At 42.0% G+C, this 7,840-nt stretch overlaps 1 pseudogene; it reads right to left on the bottom strand.

The window, feature by feature from the left end:
* Positions 1 to 5,728: 5,728 nt before the first annotated feature.
* Positions 5,729 to 7,516, bottom strand: LOC112917539 (cationic amino acid transporter 3 pseudogene; annotated as a pseudogene).
* Between the last annotated feature and the right edge of the window lie 324 nt (positions 7,517 to 7,840).

Genomic DNA, 7,840 nt, shown 5'->3' with positions numbered 1-7,840 from the left:
GTAAGAGATGCTGTGAAATGTCACATGTGAATTAAAGTTTGTCTTAAAAATCACTCATAAAACAGCCTCCCCAGCACTGGCATTGGAAGGTGGAGCAGGGGATTCCTGCCCTGCGTCTGCCTTCAAACCACCTGCAGGTCCTCCTGCCTCCTGCTTCTAGGAGCTTTGCTTCCTGTTTTCTAAAGAAGTAACAGAGACATTCAACTCCTCTTATCATCCTTGCTTCTGTTAGAGGTCATCACATTTTTAATAAGTTAGTTCCACAAATGACCAGTTTCTCAGTTTCTCAGTCTAAATTCTAGATTGCTTCACTGGTGTAGTTTCCAGTTCTCTTTCTGGGATGGCTCAAATAGAGAGTCCCACATGAAAGCAAAGAAACAAATAAAATGGCTTCTCCTAGACCTTCCATGAGGAGATTCTAGGATAATAGAGGTGGTTACCTGGGTAGAATGCACACAAGGCTGGCTGTGTATTAGACTAGAATGTAAAAGTCAGGAGCCAATTACCTTGTGGCTACTGTTTCTCTTCCTCTGCAAACCTGTTTTATTGTAGCAGATTCATAAGGGCTCCACAGCAGTCTAGCATGTTGGCCATGAACCTCCCATAAAGAAAACTCATTGAGGTTCCCTTGGGAAGAGGTGAAAAAAATATCAAGGTTTGCTATAAACACACCAAACAGGGCTGGGGCTGGAAGGCAGCTTGTTCCTTATAGCTGGTTGAATTCCTTCAGGATTTGTACACACACACACACACACACACACACACACACACACACACCATCCCCCCAAAGGGGAACATAACAAATATGCTCATGTTTACAGACCTACCAAGATAATCATATCCCACTCCCTGGTGCATATTTCCACTCAAACACATAGGTCCATATAGTAGACACACACGCATGACTTTCAATGAGGTGCTTTATCAACCTATGCACCCAGCCACACCCCCATTCCAAGCTCCTGACTGCAGAGCAGGGCACAGTGAGAATGAAGGAGACAGTGTCTGAGTATGAGCTGCATGTGTCACTAAGTATGTCTCTGATTATAGCCACGAAACACATAGAAATTGTTTTTCATTTTCACCATATGATATTATCTGCTGCTCTTCAGTTACCTGTATGCCATCAAGTTTCAATCACCATCTATTCCTTACTGACTGGCTATTCCTTGCAGAGTATAGCTCAGGGGTTAGAGGCATCAACTTTGCTCAATCTTGGTACAAATCTGAGCTTCACTACTTACTTTACACAAATGACTTAACCTCTCTGAGCCTTACTTTCAACTTTTGTAAATTAAGCATAAAAATACTCATCTCAGACACCTGGGTGGCTCAGTGGTTGAGCGTCTGCCTTTGGCTCAGGTCGTGATCCTGGGATCCTGGGATCGAGTCCTGCATTGGGCCCCCTGCAGGGAGCCTGCTTCTCCCTCTGCCTATGTCTCTGCCTCTCTCTATATCTCATGAATAAATAAATAAAAATCTTTAAAAAGTACTCATCTCATACAACTTTTGTCTTAAATAAGTGATTATGTAAAGTGTTTGAACAAAGTATAGGGTATAGTACACAGCAAATCGTAGCTATTACTATCTAGCATCTATGTTTCTCTTGCTTCATCTTTACATGTGAAAAGGCTTCAGCTGGAGGTTTGGTTTTCAAAGTGTGGTCCCTGGACCAGCAGTATCAGCATCTCCTTATACCATGTGAGAAGTAGAAGTTCTGGGCCCCACCCAGACTTACTGAGTTCCAAACCCTGGAGAGAGGGGCAATCTATTTTCACAAGCCCTTCAGGTGAGGTGACAACTGCTGAAGTTTGAGCATCACTGAGCAGAGTACTATTCCTGGCCTCCCTCAATCCCCCTCTCTCACTGTGACATTGATTACTGAGTTGAAGAGACAGCAGTGAGCATGCCCAGCTCAGCCCTTGCAATTTTTTGTTGGTTTTCTTTTCTTTTTTTTTTTAATTAATTTTTATTGGTGTTCAATTTACCAACATACAGAAAAACACCCAGTGCTCATCCCGTCAAGTGTCCACCTCAGTGCCCGTCACCCATTCCCCTCCAACACCCGCCCTCTTCCCCTTCCACCACCCCTAGTTCATTTCCCCGAGTTAGGAGTCTTTTTGTTCTGTCTCCCTTCCTGATATTTCCCAACCTTTCTTTTTCCCTTCCTTTATATTCCCTTTCACTATTATTTATATTCCCCAAATGAATGAGAACATACACTGTTTGTCCTTCTCCGATTGACTTATTTCACTCAGCATAATACCCTCCAGTTCCATCCACGTTGAAGCAAATGGTGGGTATTTGTCATTTCTAATGGCTGAGGAATATTCCATTGTATACATAAACCACATCTTCTTTATCCATTCATCTTTCGATGGACACCGAGGCTCCTTCCACAGTTTGGCTATTGTGGCCATTGCTGATAGAAACATCGGGGTGCAGGTGTCCCGGCGTTTCATTGCATCTGAATCTTTGGGGTAAATCCCCAACAGTGCAATTGCTGGGTCGTAGGGCAGGTCTATTTTTAACTCTTTGAGGAACCTCCACACAGTTTTCCAGAGTGGCTGCACCAGTTCACATTCCCACCAACAGTGTAAGAGGTTTTCTTTTTGTATCCAGAACTACCCTGACCACAAAGACACATGCATTCCAACCTACTTACATAGGAGAAAATCTAACAAAAGGCTTTTTCCTGTGGTGGAGAGTCATGGGGTGCTCAGCACTACTTGTGATGAGGAGTAAATCTGTCTAATTTAGCGATGTGACTTTCAGGTACTGTGATATATTAATTTAGCGATGTGGGATTAGCAAACCAATTAGGCTGCAGATCTACAGTTAATGGTTTAATCATGTCTTTATATCTTGATTATCAACTGGTTTCAAACATAGGAGGGGGATGTGGGGTGTTATTTATTGTACCTCTATGGCTCTAACAATAGATTGTAGTGAGAAGTGGGCAGGACACAGGTACAGATCATGGGCAGTAGAGAGACCTAGTTGAGAGAATAGGACAGAAGAACCAGAGGTAATTCGGGAATTTGTTAACTACACAGAACTTTGCAAATGATCGGTTGTGACCTCTCCTGTTACAGATAAATAAGCAGAGCATGAAAGGCACTGAGGGGCTTGCCCAAGGTTACATTGCTGGTTAGTGGTAGAAACCAGACCAGTACCCAGGACATTTGGCTCTCAATTGTACACTTTCTGAGCAGGTGGATCAAAGCAGACCTCAGCAGAGAAACTAAGTCCAAGAATACAGATGTTGCCAATTAGAAGAACCAGCCCCAGGGATTTTCAGCATGGGCAGTGGGTTCAAAGCCAAAGTGCTCTGTGCTCAGAAAGGAAAGCTCTACTCCAATCCACCTGTGCATGCTCTGTTGCCCTCTCACACAGCAATGGCTCAGGCTACACAGCCTGCCCAGTGTGCTCTGAAACCTGCTTCATTTTCCTGTGCTTTTCCTAGTCTTGTTCTCTTTGCCTACAGTCTCTCCCTGCTGCCTACATGTGTCAAAATCCTATCTTTCCCTAGAGAGAGCCAACTCCAATGCCTTTCCTCTACAAAGTCTTCTCTGATTTCACTATTCAACCCTCACCCTTGTGTGAGCCACAAATGTACATCCTCTACTTTGAATTTCCAAGAGGCTTTATTTGTATATTACTTATGACAACACTTTCTACTTGGTGTTACAGTTATGCTTTACCCATTGGATTAGAATATATAAGCTCTTTAAGGATGGGCGCCATATTTCATCTTTCTCTCTCTCTTTTTGACTTTTTCTAGTTTCTTTCATTTTTTAATGAGTCATAATTAACATACAGTGTTGTTATATTACTCTCAAGTATACAACATAATGATTCAATAATTCCACACATATCTCAATGCTCATCAAGAAAGTGTATTCTTAATTCCCTTTTTCTAAATACCCATCCCTCTACCCAATTCTCCTTTGGCAGCATCTCTTTTTCTCTGTATTTTGGAAGGAGGGTTGTGTTTGTCTTTTTTTTCCTTTTTTTTTTTTCGTTTGTTTTATTTCTTAAATTCCATATAAGAGTAAAAGCATATGGGATTTATCTTTTTCAGACTGACATGTTTCAAATAGCATTAAAGCCACCCAGTCCATCCATGTTGTTACAAATGACAAGATTCCATTGTTCCTTATTACTAATAGTTCATTGTATATACATAAACCACATTTTCTTTATCTATTCATCTACTGATGGACACTTGTGTTGCTTCCATATCCTGGCTATTGTAAATAATACTGCAATGAACATGGGGTACATATTTTTTTTTTCAAATTGATGTAACTAAAAAGCTATGCATAATAGCTTTTTAACAAAACTATGAAAAGCTATGCATAATAGCTTTTCAACAAAATTGTTGTAACTAAATTGATGTAACTAAAAAGTTACATTGAAAAAGCTATGCATAATAGCTTTTCAACAAAATTGTTGTAACTAAATTGATGTAACTAAAAAGTTACATCAAATTGATGTAACTAAAAAGCTATGCATAATAGCTTTTTAACAAAACTATGAAAAGCTATGCATAATAGCTTTTCAACAAAACAAAAAGGCAACTTACTGACTGGGAGAAGTTATTTGCATATTCTATATCCAATAAGAGGTTAATACCCAAAACACATAAGGAACTTATACAACTCAGGGATGCCTGGGTGGCTAAGTGGTTGAGCATCTGCCTTTGGTTCAGGGTGTGATCCTGGGTCCTGGGACTGAGTCCCACATTAGGCTCCCTCTGGGGAACCTGCTTTTCCCTCTGCCTGTCTCTGCCTCTCTCTTTGTGTCTCTCATGAATAAGTAAATAAAATCTTTTAAAAAAAGAACTTACACAACTCAATACACACACACACACACACACATACACATAACAGAAAACCCCAAATAATCCAATTAAAAAATGGGCAGGGGACCTGAATAGCCATTTTTCCACAGAAGACATACAGATGCCCAATAGGCTAACGAAAAGATGCTCAGCATCAAATCATCAGGGAAATACAAATTGAAACTGTAATCAGATATCACTTTATACCTGTCAGGTTAGCTAAAATAAAACAGACTAGAAAAACAAGTTTTATCAAAGATGTGGGGAAAAAAAGAACCTTTGTGCATTGTTAGTGGGTATGTAAATTGATATAGTCACTATGGAAAATAGTATGGATGTTCCTCAAAAACTTTAAAAAAGAGCTACCATATGACCCAGTAATTCTGAATTCTGCTACTGGCTATTTTCTTAAGTAATTTCTATAGCTAACACAGGGCTCAAACCCATCACCCTGAGAAGGAGAGTTGCATGCTTCACTGACAGAGCTAGCCAGGAACCCCTCTACTAGTGGATATTTGACTAGAGAAAAGGAAAACAATTTTTCAAATTTCTTTTAATAATTTTTATTTTTTTCATTTTTTATTGAAGTTTGATTTGCCAACACATTGTATAACACCCAGTGCTCATTTTTTTTTAAAGCTGGTGAGCAGCTATAGACACAATTGAAAAGTAGACTGAAAAAAAAAAAGGAGAAAGAGCAAAGACTCAGGCTTCACTCCACAATAAATATGGAGCTCTATTGGTGTTCCTACCTCAACATCCCATAGGGACTTAGCTTTTCATGTGCTCAATAGTATTCCACATTATTGTGCAGGGGATCACACTGCATTCATGTATGATTATGCCAGACCAAATATGTACTGGCACTGCTGAGTTCAAGATCTACAGTCTTGGCCCTAAGTGAAGTGGGGTTAAGGAGAGGCTGTGCTGGATCCCGTAGCTGAAGTAGATAGCAAACCCAATCAGCATCCAGACACCAAATAGAGACCAGGTGCCAGCTATCATCTGCATCATAAGGTAAACATTCAGAAAGATGCTCAGGAGTGGGAGGAGAGGCAGAGCAGGTACCTGAAAGTGAAGGGGAGGGGGGCTCTGTGGCTGTCTCCATATTATTCCGGTGATCCCAATGATAAGCACCAGGAGCAGCACAACCACTGTGATCCACACTGGGTCTCCAGAAAGCAGACTTGGCCACCGGGCCAGCACCAGACAGAGAAGAGTCAGCAGGAGAGCAAGCAGTAAGGAGCAAACAGAGGCAATATGGCCAGAGAGTGGAGTGGGGGTGGAAATGCCTGAAAAAAATAGTGTCTGTAGAGTCAGCTTCTCTGCTGCAGGTCTGTTCTCCTCTTGCGCCTGTGCTTCGTTTCCCCCATTCTTCTTCTCAGGCTGATACCTGAGGATGAGAACAGAAAGAGCCACCAGGGAGTAAGCTAGCAGGGCCCCAACTGACCTGAGATTCACAAGATCAGTGAGTCTAAAAAATAGCATGATTGCTGCAATAATGCCAAAGATCACATTGGCTATGATGGGGGCATATGTGCCGGTACGGATCCTGGTAAGGACAGGGTACAGGAGGCCATCGTTTGCCATCATGTGTATCACCCGATGGATGAAGTACATAATACCCCAGAAGATGACAGAAATACTACAGATAAATGCAATAGTTACAGCATAGTAGGCAGGGGCCCAGCCAATATGGAGAAATACCTCAGGCAAGGTGCTCCCAGGTCGGAGCTTATAGTAAGGCACCATAAGCGTAAGTGCCACAGAGACACCAAAATACAACAAAAAGCAGATGAGCAGTGAAATCACAATGCCCATGGGGATGGAACGCTTGGGATTCTGTGTCTCTTTGACTCTGGTAACAATAATGCTGAAACCTATAAGTAAATAGAAGCATGTAGCTGATCCATGGAGAATCCCCTGGAAGCCAAATGGCACGAATCCTCCAGAGCCCAGAAGGCCCAAGCTAGAGGTATCATTGAGTCCAGCCTTTATGTGGTCCTCTTCTGTGAGCTTCCAGTTGTGCAGGTCCCCCTTCATGAAGCCAGAGATGATGACAAAACTGAGAACCAAAACTTTCACCAAAGTGAACACTTTGAAAACTATGAAGAATGGACGAATCTTCATATTGTTAAATTCTATGAGCAAAAATACAAGGATCACAGCCAAGAAACCTACATTATCTGCAAAGACCTGAGGAACATGCTGTGAGATGCTCTCATGCAGGGTTTGAGAGATCCAGTTCCTATACAGGTTGTCAAAAATTAAGGTCCAGGTCTGGATAACAATGACTGCATCAGCAACAAGGGAGAGGATGAGGTTCCAGCCAGTCATGAAAGCCCAGACTTCTCCTATAGTGATATAGGTGTAGAGATATGCAGAGCCAGAGTGGGGAACCCGGGCACCAAACTCTGCATAGCAGAGCCCAGCCAACACAGAAGTTACGCCAGCCACCAAAAAGCAGATCACAGTGGCTGGTCCTGCTTTATCTCTAGCGACATCGCCAGCCAGGATATATATACCTGCACCCACTGTGCGGCCGACACCCAGGGCCACTAAATCCAGAGTGCTCATATATTTGCCAAATCGGAACTCATATATTTCTTGATCCAGTGGACGTTTGTGTACCAGTTTTCGACCAAATCTGCAAAGTGCCTCATACAGCATTCCAGCTGGAATTAAAGAAAATTCTAGAATCAGAGAGCTGTAGCAACTCCAGGAAGCCAAGAGTTTTGGATCTGGTTTGGTGAGGCTGAATTAAACTGAGTTCCTTTGGGGCTTGCTGAGGTCTGTTGCTCAGGATTCAGAGCTGCTGCTTCATATTTCTTCTGCTATATGCTGTTCCTCCAACATACCTAAGTAAACAAAAAATATTTACTGCACAATGGTGTTCAAACAACCAACCAAAGCCCAGATGTCCCATGTCACCTGTTGCAAATATCACAGAAACTGACACCAAAAGACATCATAGAAAAATCAACTGGCTTTTCC

The sequence above is a fragment of the Vulpes vulpes genome, chromosome 8, assembly GCF_048418805.1.
Source record: "Vulpes vulpes isolate BD-2025 chromosome 8, VulVul3, whole genome shotgun sequence".
NCBI classification, from domain to species: Eukaryota; Metazoa; Chordata; class Mammalia; order Carnivora; family Canidae; genus Vulpes; species Vulpes vulpes.
This window is presented reverse-complemented; position numbering and strand designations above follow the sequence as displayed.